Raw genomic sequence first — 12,106 nt, forward strand, 5'->3', positions numbered from 1 at the left:
ATCTCTGCTTGTGATTGGTTTGTTGATGTCTTATATTTCTTCTTGGGTCAGTTGAGGTTGTTCATATGTTTCCAGGAAATTGTCCATTTCCTCTAAATTGTCTAGCTTGTTGGTATACAGTTGTTCATAGTATCCTCTTATGAGTCTTTTTATTTCTTTGGGATCTGTAGTAATTATCCCCTTCTCATTTCTTATTGTGTTTATTTGGGTCTTCTCTCTTTTTGACTTTGTCAGACTAGCTAATGGTTTGTCAATCTTGTTGATCTCTAAGAACTAACTTTTGGTTTTATTTATTCTGTTATTTTTATGTTCTCCAACTCATTTCTTTCTAGTTTAATCTTTGTTATTTCTTTTCATCTGCTTGCTTTAGGGTTAGCTTGCTGATCATTCTCTAGCATCTTCAGTTGCTCAGTTAGTTCTTTGATTTTGGCTCTTTCTTGCTTTTTGATATATGCATATAGAGCTATCAATTTCACTTTCAGTATTGCTTCACTGCATCCCACAGGTTTTTTTTTAATTATTTTTTTTATTTTTTATTTTTTTATTTTTTGAACACTTTATTTATATCAGCAAAAGTAAAAATAATAAAAAATAAAAGAAAAAGGAACACCAAATCATTGCCCCCTTCCCACCCTATTTTTCATTTAGTTTTGTCCCCATTTTTCTACTCATCCATCCATACACGGTCTTTAAGCATCTGTGGGTTCTCACTTAGCTTCTCTGGGGCAAACACTGGGCTGCATCTCTTAGTTTACCATCTCCAAATGTCTAGGTCTGTGTCGGCTCTGGATGTTTCTTCAAAATGTCTCTGCCTTTTATCTTCTCATAGAGAGCACCCATAAGCTAAGTATGACCCACTTTGAATGGGCTCACATCTCCATGAGAATAATCTAATCAAAAGGTCCCACCCACAATAGGTCTGCCCCCACAAGATTGCATTAAAGAACATGGCTTTTTATGGGGTACATAATATACACACACCAGCACAGATACCATTATGCTCATATAATGTATCAGGTGCTTCCATATGACTTGTTTTACTTAATCTTTTTTTTTTTTTTTAATTCAGTTTTATTGAAATATATTCACAAACCATACAGTCATCCATGGTATACAATCAACTGTTCACAGTATGATCATATAGTTATGTGTTCATCACCACAATCTATTTCTGAACATTTTCCTTACATCAGAAAGAATCAGAATAAGAATAAAAAATAAAAGTGAAAAGAGAATACCCAAACCATCCCCCCATCCCACCCTATTTGTCATTTAGTTTTTACTCCCATTTTTCTACTGATTTTTTTTCAATTTTTTAACTTTGTTTATCAAAAAATTAAAAACAAACAGGCAAACAACAACCAAAAAAACCCCACAACATTTCAAATAAAGCAATGGATTAAGGAAAACAAATAACCTAAAATAATTACTTTGCTTCCAATATGTTCCTACCATACCCCAAGAAAATTAATAAACCATGTCCAAACAGAGGAGTAAGAAAAACAAATAATCTAAAATAACTACATTGCTTCCAACATGTTCCTACCATACCCCAAGAAAATTAACAACCCCTAAGAAAACAAAGGAATAAGAGAAAAAAAAAACCTAAAATAACTCTATTGCTTCCAACATGATCTTACTATATCCAAGAAAGTTTACAAACCATAATCATTCCTGAGCATTCCCATAACATTGAGATTACCCTCCATAGTTTATCTGTTCTTATTAGATTATCATTCCCCCTCCACTAATTGGTATCTCTAGGTCCCCTACATTCTACAGTATAAAACATTGTACATTTTTCACAGAATTCACATTAGTGGTAACATACAATATCTCTCTTTTTGTGCCTGGCTTATTTTGCTCAGCATTATGTCTTTTTTTTTCTTTTTTTTTTTTTTTTAAATCTTCATTTTATTGAGATATATTCATATACCACGCAGTCATACAAAACAAATCGTACTTTCGATTGTTCACAGTACCATTACATAGTTGTACATTCATCACCCAAATCAATCCCTGACACCTTCATTAGCACACACACAAGAATAACAAGAATAATAATTAGAGTGAAAAAGAGCAATTTAAGTAAAAAAGAACACTGGGTACCTTTGTCTGTTTGTTTCCTTCCCCTATTTTTCTACTCATCCATCCATAAACTAGACAAAGTGGAGTGTGGTCCTTATGGCTTTCCCAATCCCCTTGTCACCCCTCATAAGCTGCATTTTTATACAACTGTCTTCGAGATTCATGGGTTCTGGGTTGTAGTTTGATAGTTTCAGGTATCCACCACCAGCTACCCCAATTCTTTAGAACCTAAAAAGGGTTGTCTAAAGTGTGCGTAAGAGTGCCCACCAGAGTGACCTCTCGGCTCCTTTTGGAATCTCTCTGCCACTGAAGCTTATTTCGTTTCCTTTCACATCCCCCTTTTGGTCAAGAAGATGTTCTCCGTCCCACAATGCCAGGTCTACATTCCTCCCCGGGAGTCATATTCCACGTTGCCAGGGAGATTCACTCCCCTGGGTGTCTGATCCCACGTAGAGGGGAGGGCAGTGATTTCACCTTTCAAGTTGGCTTAGCTAGAGAGATAGGGCCACATCTGAGCAACAAAGAGGCATTTGGGAGGAGGCTCTTAGGCACAGCCATAGGGAGGCCTAGCCTCTCCTTTGCAGCAACCGTCTTCCCAAGGGTAAAACCTGTGGTAGAGGGCTCAACCCATCAAACCACCAGTCCCCTATGTCTGTGGTCATGTTAGCAACCATGGAGGTGGGGTAGGCCAATACCCCTGCATTCTCCACAGGCTCCTCAAGGGGGCACTGCATCTTTTTTTTTTCCTTGTTTTTTTTTTTTTTTTTTAACTTTCCCTTCTTTTTTAAATCGACTGTATGAAAAAAAAGTTAAAAAGAAAACAAACATACAATAAAAGAACATTTTAAAGAGGCCATAACAAGGGAGTAAGAAAAAGACAACTAACCTAAGATAACTGCTTAACTTCCAACATGTTCCTACTTTACCCCAAGAAAGTTACCTAATATAGCAACATTTCTGTGAACTTGCTCCTACTATATCCATCAGAAATTAACAGACCATAGTCATTCCTGGGCATTCCCAGAACGTTAAATAGCTTATCTGTTCTTCTTGGATTATTGTTCCCCCTTCCTTAATTGCTCTCTATTGCTAGTTCCCCTACATTCTACATTATAAGCCATTTGTTTTATATTTTTCAAAGTTCACATTAGAGGTAGCATATAATATTTCTCTTTTTGTGCCTGGCTTATTTCGCTTAGCATTATGTCTTCAAGGTTCATCCATGTTGTCATATGTTTCACGAGATCGTTCCTTCTTACTGCCGCGTAGTATTCCATCGTGTGTATATACCACATTTTATTTATCCACTCATCTGTTGAAGGACATTTGGGTTGTTTCCATCTTTTGGCAATTGTGAATAATGCTGCTATGAACATTGGCGTGCAGATATCTGTTCGTGTCACTGCTTTCCGATCTTTCGGGTATATACCGAGAAGTGCAATCGCTGGGTCGAATGGTAACTCTATATCTAGTTTTCTAAGGAACTGCCAGACTGACTTCCAGAGTGGCTGAACCATTATACAGTCCCACCAACAGTGAATAAGAGTTCCAATTTCTCCACATCCCCTCCAGCATTTGTAGTTTCCTGTTTGTTTAATGGCAGCCATTCTAACCGGTGTTAGATGGTATCTGATTGTGGTCTTAATTTGCATCTCTCTAATAGCTAGTGAAGCTGAACATTTTTTCATGTGTTTCTTGGCCATTTGTATTTCCTCTTCAGAGAACTGTCTTTTCATATCTTTTGCCCATTTTATAATTGGGCCGACTGTACTATTGTCATTGAGTTGTAGGATTTCTTTATATATGCAAGATATCAGTCTTTTGTCAGATACATGGTTTCCAAAAATTTTTTCCCATTGAGTTGGCTGCCTCTTTACCTTTTTGAGAAATTCCTTTGAGGTGCAGTAACTTCTAAGCTTGAGGAGTTCCCATTTATCTATTTTCTCTTTTGTTGCTTGTGCTTTGGGTGTAGTCTAGGAAGTGGCCGCCTAATACAAGGTCTTGAAGATGTTTTCCTACATTATCTTCTAGGAGTTTTATGGTGCTTTCTTTTATATTGAGATCTTTGGTCCATTTTGAGTTAATTTTTGTGTAGGGGGTGAGGTAGGGGTCCTCTTTCATTCTTTTGGATATGGATATCCAACTCTCCCAGCCCCATTTGTTGAAAAGACCATTATGACTCAGTTCAGTGACTTTGGGGGCCTTATCAAAGATCAGTCGGCCATAGATCTGAGGGTCTATCTCCGAATTCTCAATTCGATTCCATTGATCTATATGTCTATCTTTGTGCCAGTACCATGCTGTTTTGGTAACTGTGGCTTTATAATAAGCTTCAAAGTCAGGGAGTGTAAGTCCTCCCACTTCGTTTTTCTTTTTTAGAGTGCCTTTAGCAATTTGAGGCATCTTCCCTTTCCAAATAAATTTGGTAACTAGCTTTTCCAAGTCTGCAAAGTAGGTTGTTGGAATTTTGATTGGGATTGCATTGAATCTGTAGATGAGTTTGGGTAGAATTGACATCTTAATGACATTTAGTCTTCCTATCCATGAACATGGAATATTTTTCCATCTTTTAACGTCCCCTTCTATTTCTTTTAGTAGAGTTATGTAGTTTTCTTTGTATAGGTCTTTTACATCTTTGGTTAAGTTTATTCCTAGGTACTTGATTTTTTTAGTTGCTATTGAAAATGGTATCTTTTTCTTGAGTGTCTCTTCAGTTTGTTCATTTCTAGCATATAGAAACATTACTGACTTATGTGCATTAACCTTGTATCCCGCTACTTTGCTAAATTTGTTTATTAGCTCTAGTAGCTGTATCGTCGATTTCTCAGGGTTTTCTAGATATAAGATCATATCATCTGCAAACAATGACAGTTTTACTTCTTCTTTTCCAATTTGGATGCCTTTTATTTCTTTGTCTTGCCGGATTGCCCTGGCTAGCACTTCCAGCACAATGTTGAATAACAGTGGTGACAGCAGGCATCCTTGTCTTGTTCCTGATCTTAGAGGGAAGGCTTTCAGTCTCTCTCCATTGAGTACTATGCTGGCTATGGGTTTTTCATATATGCTCTTTATCATGTTGAGGAAGTTTCCTTCAATTCCTACCTTTTGAAGTGTTTTTACCCACAGATTTTTATATGTTGTGTTATCATTTTCATTCCTCTCTAGATATTTACCAATTTCTCCTGCAATTTCTTCTTTGACCCATTTGTTGTTTAGCAGTATGTTGTTTAACCTCCATGTATTTGTGAAAGATCTGTTTCTTCAGAAGTGGTTGGTTTCTCATTGCATCCCATTGTGGTCAGAGAATGTGCTTTGAATAATTTCAGTCTTTTTAAATTTATTGAGACTTGTTTTGTGCCCCAGCATAGAATCTATCCTGGAAAACATTCCATGGGCACTAGAGAAGAATGTATATCCTCGTACTTTGGGATATAACTATCTATATATGTCAATTAAGTCTGATTCATTTATCATATTGTTTAGGTTCTCAATTTCCTGACTGGTCCTCTGTCTAGTTGTTCTATCTGTAGAAGAGAGTGGTATACTGAAGTCTTCCACTATTAGTGTAGACGTGTCTATTGCTTCCTTCAGTTTATCTAATGTTTGTCTCATTTATTTTGGAACTCCTTGATTGTTGCATAAACATTTATAATTGCTATTTCTTCTTTGTGAATTATCCCTTTTATTGTTATATATTGTCCTTCTTTGTCCCTAATGACATCTTTGCATTTAAAGTCTGTTTTGTCCAATATTAGTGTAGCTACCCCAGCTTTCTTTTGATTGCAGTTTGCATAGAATATTTTTTCCATCCTTTCACTTTCAGTCTCTTTGTGTTGCAGGGCCTAAGATGAGTCTCTTGTAAACAGCATATCGATGGACCATATTTTTCAATCCATTCTACCAGTCTGTATCTTTTAATTGGGGAGTTTAATCCATTCACATTCAAAGTTATTACTGTGAAGGAAGTTGTTGAACCAGCCATCTTATCCTTTGGTTTTTAGTTGTTAGATCTATTTTTCCCCCTCTTTCTTTTTTTCCTTTGAGTTACCCTTAATAACTCTTCAGTTCTATGCTTTTCTCCAGACCTCTCTTTTTTTCTCAGCTGGTAGAGCTCCCTTTAGTATTTCTTGCAGGGCAGGTCTTTTGTTAATAAATTCTCTCAGCCTTTGTTTGTCTGTGAAAATTTTAAGCTCTCCCTCAATTTTGAAGGAGAGCTTTGCTGGATAGAGAATTCTTGGCTGGCAGTTTTTCTCTTTCAGAATCTTAAATATGTCATATGCCTTCTCGCCTCCATGGTGGCTGCTGAGTAGCCACTACTTAGTCTTATGTTGGTTCCCTTGTATGTGGTGAATTGCTTCTCTCTTGCTGCTTTCAGAAGTTTCTCCTTCTCTTCAGCATTGACAATCTAATCAGTATATGTCTTGAAATAGGTTTATTTGGATTTATCCTATTTGGAGTTCGTTGGGCGTCTTTGGTTTGCATGTTTATGTCATTCAGAAGGTTTGAGAAGTTTTCCTCAACTATGTCTTGAAACACTCTTCCTAGCCCTTTTCCCTTGTCTTCTTCTGGGACACCAATGATTCGTACATTTGTTCGCTTCATGTTGTCGATCATTTCTCTGAGATCCATTTCAAATTTTTTTTAAATTTTTTCTCATTTTTTCTTTTGTGTGCTCTCATTCAATTAAACTGTACTCTAATTCACTTATCCTTTCTTCTGCCTCTTCAAATTTGCTATTGTAGGTGCAATTGTATTGTATTGTATTGTATTGTATTGTATTGTATTGTAGGTGCAATTGGCAGTTTAGCTGATGCTGGTCGGGAGGCCATCCAACAGGAACACGCTTACCACATCCCACCATACTGTGGGGGACCCTCTATGGTTGGTCACACCTCAAAACCACAGTTCCTGGTGTCCTTCAGCCCCTTTCTGGTTACTTTCATGGAGGAGAAACCTTTTCTACCTCACCTACTCCACCATCTTCCTGGAAGTCTCTGAAATTATCCCTATTACTGCAGTCCTTCAACTGTTTTCTTGAGCCTTAAGAAGGATGTTTCTGCTAGTTTTTGCTGGTTGTTCAAAGCTTCTGTGTGGGGACAGTGCACTGAAGTGTCTCACTCTGCCATTTTCATCAGAGTGGACCCAGTATAAAGGGTCCAAAAAAGCAGGGGAAGAGATCCCATTGTGGCAGTCTCCTGGGAAGGCTAACTGTTCTGGTTAGGATCAGTGGGTGGCAACTCCTGAAGCCCGCTTCTTGTCCAAGAGGAGAGACCTCAATTTCTTTTATAACTGGCTATTATTGGTCATCGTTAAGCTATTGTTTTTTTAATTTAAATTTAAATTAATAAAAAATTTTTACAGAAAAATTGTGAATGTACAACAGAGATTTCCCATATGCTCCAAACCCATTTTCCTCCATTATTTTCTAACATCATATGATACATTTGGTGCAATTATTAAACCACCATTGATACATTGTTATTAACTAAAATCCATCCTTTTTTTCAGATTGCCTTAGTTAAAACCTAATGTCCTTCTGCTCCAGGATCCATTCAAGGAAACCACATTACATTTAGTAGTTGTGTCTCCTTAGGCTCCTCTTGGTTGTGACGGTTTCTCAGACTTTCCTTGTTGTTGATGACCTGTACAATTTTTGGTAGTACTGTTGGGTATTTTGTAGAATTTCTCTCAGATGCAATCTGTCTGATGTTTTTCTCATGATTAGACTGGGGTTGTGTGTTTTGGGGGAAAGACCATAGTATCAAGGTGCATACTCCCACTCACTGTTGATGTTAACCTTAATCACCTGGCTGAGGTAGTGTTTGTCAGATTTCACTGCAAAGTGAGTCTATTTTTCCCTTTTCATACTGTATTCTTTGGAAAGAAGTCACTGTGTGCAGCACACATTTAAGGAGTGGGGAGTCATTCTACTTCCCTGGGGATGGAATATCCACATACATTTTTGGGGATTTTTCTGCTCAGTAGTTTTGTCTATTCATTTATCCAAACTTCTGTTTATATCAGCTTCTGGAGTCATGGATATTTATTTATTTTATACTTTAGTTTTATACTTTAGTTATCTTGCTGCTCAAATTGTTTCAGCTTCGATCATTTGGATCTGCTGTTTTCATTTGACATACCCCATTATTACATTTTGTTTTGTTTTAGCTCATCCTTATTTCTGGCACTACAAGATGCTCCATGCTCATCTTGTATATTTCTTGCTGTAGTCTAAGAATCTGCCATTTCACGGACAAGCCCTGGTTCTTTTGATTGGAGAATAGTATTAGAAACCAAGACCTGGGTGCTAAGTATGCTCATTGCAACTGGGGTTTCATTGCGTTAAGGGTCTCTCAGCTGACACAGCAAAGAAATATACATATGTATACTAATCTGTGTTTATATACATATCTGTAAATATCTCTATGTAACTATCTGTATCTATATTAAGCTAAACATGAACTCATCTTGATATCTCTAACTCTACGCCATTATCAAATGGATCATTTTAGCCTCTTCCACCTTGCTCATCTGTAACCTCCTGGTCTAACAGTGAGAAACTTGGCTCCCACCATCTGCCATCCATTTACTTAATTGTTCAATTCCTGTATACATATATAGCGTATTAGAATTTTTACACCTGTGGGTTATCAACTATGGTGGTGCTTACATAGAATATATTTTGTCTTCAGTTTTACAGGCACTACTCATTTCCACTCATACTTAGGTTAGTAGCTTTTTAACACCCCCACCCCCTTCAGTAAGGTTGTTTCATACATCTGTAATACAGCTAGATTGTTTTGTCACATTCTGCATTCTAGCATGGTATCCCTTGGCCTACTAAATGAGTTTTTAAAAGTTCGTATACATTAAGGTTCACTCTTCTTGTATTAATTTTTGTATAAGCAATTAAAGTAATTTGTTTGGATACTTTCCCAAGTTATCTTGTATATTTGTTCCAATAGTTTCTTAATTTTCTTTTCTTCCTCTTCCCCTTCCTCCCTCCCTCCCTCCCTCCCTCCCTTTTTTCCATGAACATACCTGTACACTACAGGATTAAATCTTACTTGATTGTGGTGAACTCTTTTTACTATTATGATGGCATTTTCTAGTGGGATGCTATATTATGCCTAAGTACTGTTACAAGATTGTGTTAGTTTCATAATGCTAGCTTTTCGTTTTCTCATGCTTAGGAATATACTGTGTTATATGCATTTTATCATTTGAATTTTGGAATATTTTCAGAGGCGGTGTTTTGTTAGCTCTTTCAATATATTTGAAAGTTTTGATCATTCAGATTTTATACTACTAAGTGAACCAATATTTGAAAAATTATCATTTTGATAAAATATTGACATTGATTTTCTAGTCATTCATAGTATGACTAAGTTTTGGTTTCTGTCATATTAATTTTTAGGAATTATGTTTTCTGGATAAACCTTTTTCGTCTGTCCTACCACACACCCACCCCTTTCTCCAACCACTGGTGTAGGTTTGAATTCTAGTGCATTTTGAGTTTTTAAGCATTTTTCAGGCCGGTCTCTTCTGTTTCTCTACTTTCATCTTCCCAGCCTCTTCCTGCCTGTGAGGACATTGTGTCTTCTTAAATCTTCTTAGAGAAAGGAAGATGTGTTCTAATTTTGTCATCTCTTTCTTTAAAAATTAATGCTCAGAGATATAATTTGCCTCTGGGTTTTCATGTCTTGAATCTTGGGTTTGAGGCAGATAAAATGGGAATGATATCTGTTCTCTCTTCCTCACTCTCTAAGGTTGAGGGTGTTCTTAGGAAAGGAACTGATTGCTTGGTGATGTTAATACCAATTTTCCTTGGTCAATGGAATTTTTGAATCCCAGAGTAATGCCTTCCTGAAGGGAGTGAGGAAAATGTGAGGATACTGTCTTGGTTTATACCGTAGAGGGTCTGTGGTCTGAGCAGTCTTTGCTCCGATTATCTGCTGCCCCAATTGTTACTGTACAGAGAGCTGTCTGTGCTCCTATATAATGTCATCCTTTCCTATACTCATTAGCTTCCATCCCCTTTTGTCTGATTAAGATACCATCCCAGCAATTTTCTCTCTCCTTCCTGTACTATTAGTGACTCACTTTGTCCTGGAAGATTCCCATCTGTGAACAAGTATTTCTCTCATCTTAAAACAAAGCAAAACAACAAAAACAAACCTGTTGCTCCTAAATCTGTCTTCGGTTATTATCCTGATACTCTCCTTCCCTTGTCAGTTAAGTTTGTTGATAGAGTCATCTCTATTAGCTTAATTCATTTTCTTTTCCTTTTTACTCTCCAGTCAAACAATTCTAGTCAGATTTTGGTCCCATTATTTAACAAAAACTGCTCTTGTCCCTGTCAGCTGTGACTTCAATATTGGTAAATGACCCCATGATCAATTTTGAATCCCCATCTTACTTGAATTAGCAGCATTTGATAACAGTTGTTGTCCCCTCCTTAAACGTTTTTTTTGTGGGTGAATTTGTATCAAGATCATCAACACTCTGGTTTCTCCCTCCCTCCTGGCCTTTCCTTTCTTAGCTGAGTTTCTAAATGCTGGAGTGCTCCATTCCCAAACCTTAGACTTCCCTTCTCCATCTACACTTACTCAGTTGGTTTCTCACCCAGCCTTGTATCTTTAAATACATATATGCTGGCTATTCCAAAACCAAATCTTTAGCTCATTTCTCTCATTTGAAGGCCTGAATGCTGGGCTTCTCCATTCAACTGCCTACCTAACTTATCCAATTGAGTGTCAAATAAGCATCTCAAATTTAAGATATCCAAAGTCATATATCTGATCTTCCCCACCTCTCTAAACCTCTTCTTCACATACCAAAAGTTTGTAAGTTCTGTCCATCTAGTGACTTAAGCCAAAATCCTTGGATTCATCCTTGACTTCTCTCTCGCTCTCACTCCTCACATCTAGTCCATCAGTAAAATCTGTCGTCAGCTTTACTGGAAAATATGAATACAAAATGTTCACCACCTCCACTGATCCAAGCCACCATAGCTCTTGCCTCAACTGTTGCAATAACTTCCTGACTGATCTTTGTACTTGTACCTTTGCTCTTTGACCAAGAAATCCTACCGAGTCCAATTCTTGACCCTTTTTCTGATATCATCTCCTAGTTAGTGACACTGTCTTCACTCCACTCCAGATACACTGGTCTCCTTGCTGTTTCTAGAATACTTGAGTACATGTCCTTCTCACGGGCATTGTTCTTGGTGTGTCCTCTGACTGGAATGCTTTTCTTCTGTTGTCCACATGCCTTTCTACCTCAAGTCCCTTAGATCTTTTCTCACTTTTTCCCTGTCCATCCTCTCTAATCTGCATTCTTCATACCCTTTCCTTTCTTTGTTTTTCTCCAGAGCCCTTATTAACATCTGACATTCCATCTATTTTGTCTTGTGCTCTGCCACTAGACTATAGGCTTCATGGGGGAAGGGATATTTGTGTATGTTTTAATGATCCATCTGTAGAGCTTGGCACTGTAGGCACTCAGCAAATCCTCTTTAAATTGGTGAATAAATAAATGAGTGATTTTTTGAGAGGTTATTAGTTTCATAAGTATAGCTTTTAATTTAAAGAAATAAATATACATATAAAACTATGAACCACATGAGTGGAAATGCAGTGGAAGTAAGTTTCTTACGCCTTACCCTTCTTCTAAAAAAACGAAATCTTTGTTATACAAACATAGGTCTCACCACAGCTTGAAAAACAGAATACGTATTGCTTTTGCCTTGCTATTTACATTTAATATATTTTGGAGATCATTCTTCATCATTATATATTTAACACTAGTATATAATATGTAAGGTATAAATAGTAATGTGTAGAACTGTGTGGACACCATTTAAAATTATATGTATAGTTACAGATGCATACACATGTGTGTGTATATGTATATTCATTAATAGATACATACACACAGACACACACACTTACATGTTACTTTTGTTTTTTTACTGAGTGATGGTTGAATTTTAACCCAATATTTTGACTATGATTTT

General features: G+C 36.9%; 1 protein-coding gene across 1 annotated transcript in view; it reads left to right on the forward strand.

Moving 5' to 3' along the window:
- PARP8 (poly(ADP-ribose) polymerase family member 8) overlaps nt 1–12,106 on the forward strand; it is a 215,756-nt gene that overhangs the window by 152,396 nt on the left and 51,254 nt on the right. The window lies entirely within an intron of this gene.

The sequence above is a fragment of the Choloepus didactylus genome, chromosome 11 (assembly GCF_015220235.1).
Source record: "Choloepus didactylus isolate mChoDid1 chromosome 11, mChoDid1.pri, whole genome shotgun sequence".
Lineage (NCBI taxonomy): Eukaryota > Metazoa > Chordata > Mammalia > Pilosa > Megalonychidae > Choloepus > Choloepus didactylus.